We start from the raw sequence: 1,830 nt of genomic DNA, 5'->3' as shown, positions 1-1,830 counted from the left end.
AAAGTTCAACTACACACTTCTATCATAATCCGAGACATAGCTATAAGCAGACTAGAAATCAAGATATAGTTTTGATCAACTAAACTCGACAAACAAGCTTGAGATAGCAACGCTTGCGAGTTCGACCGAGCAGTGCGCTAACAATCTCCCCCTTTGTCAATTTTAGTTACAAAACTATCAATACATATGGATTACAAAATAAATAAACTTTGTAGCTTCTAATCCATCATGCTTGATTTCCTTGGATCTTCAACTTCCTTGAATTTCTCCATCGATTATGAATGTGTGTTATAGTCTTGAAAGTGGTAGTAAAAGTTTGTTGCTCGGACTTGTAAAGATTTAAAAATAAAAATATATACACAATATTTGTCACAATGGGCGAGAGGTACTGGGACTAATGATTCGGCCAATTTTCATAACATAGGGCTCAATGATTTATTCACAACAATAATCGCTCAAAACATAAATTATATGGACTCTTATTTTTCCAAAGTAGATTTTCAAAAAATTGATTGTAAGTCCTAAGCATGATGTATCAAAACACCTAAGCCAAGCATACATCATCAAATTAAATAACAACCAATTAATTCAAATCATATTTCAATTTAAAATTAATGCAAAAGTCTTAAAAAGAATTAATGAAATTACCCCGAGTATGAAGTTTGGCCTCCTCTGTCGTCCCAGTGTTGGGTTTTAGCTCATCATAGTAAAAATGCCCTCAAAATAATTATTTATTGCTCAAAAAGTGGTTTACAAATGATGAAAAGGTGTAAAACAATTGAACAGAAAAATCGCAACAGAAATAACTGTTGCAAAGGCGCTGTTCAGCTGTTACAAGAAGAACGATAAATGGTAACTGCTGTTGTACGACTAACTACGACCCACGAGTGTGCGTCTTAGACACTGTTGATAAACGACTGCTTCGACGAGTCCGTTCTTCGTGTTCCTTCGTGGGCTGAAATAGTAATTCTTGGGTGGAAATAGTAATTTTTCTGGGTTCCTCCGGGACATTTCTGGGACGTTTCCGGTGCATTTCTGGGGTGCCTTTAATACTTTATCCTGGGGTGTAAATCATCACTTTTTGAGGAACTCTTTCCATACAAGGGTATTTTCTCCAAAAACACCTAAACAAACATAAAAACACAGTATTAGTACAAAAATAGAGTTCCAACAATACAAACATTGAGGACAAATTAGACACAAAAATGTGTCTATCAAATACCCCCAAACTTATTATTTGCTAGTCCTCGAACAAATTTATTCTTGAAAAGTGACCGAGTTAATCTCGGGTGGGTTTATCAGAGGTGTACCCACAAAAACCAATACTCCAGACCCTAGCTATCTACGAAAAATCTTGGAAAGCACTAAAGAACCTCCTTGGTTGGCATACTTATTAATTACAGGAGGAAGTACCCTGACGCGAAATTCCAATTGCTGTATACGAGTTTGCACTCAAGTATACTAAAATTCATATAAGTGACAGAGCTCTACTAAGATAGTTTCACGATGGACATCATACTCGGAGTCAGACTAATCACATGAAAAGATTAAGAAGATGGAAAAAGAAAAATGTAGATGGTTGAAAAGTGAACGGTGTTTCCCATATCTGTCTGAAGGCCTCTGCCAAGGTGAACCTAACCTAAATGACTGAGATACCGGTATGACTAATATTAACACACTGGCATATACAAGGGAACCAGTGGTCAATAATCCTAACTCTAGGTCAACACAACTGGCATATACAAGGGTACCAGTGGTCGACTTTATTGAATTTTATTCCGTTTGGTCAAATGGTCTGGTCTAAAACTTTTTTTTTTCTTTTTTTTTTTT

The sequence above is a fragment of the Papaver somniferum genome, chromosome 7, assembly GCF_003573695.1.
Source record: "Papaver somniferum cultivar HN1 chromosome 7, ASM357369v1, whole genome shotgun sequence".
Classification (NCBI taxonomy): Eukaryota; Viridiplantae; Streptophyta; class Magnoliopsida; order Ranunculales; family Papaveraceae; genus Papaver; species Papaver somniferum.
The sequence above is the reverse complement of the archived record's forward strand: the minus strand, read 5'-3'. Positions refer to the sequence as shown.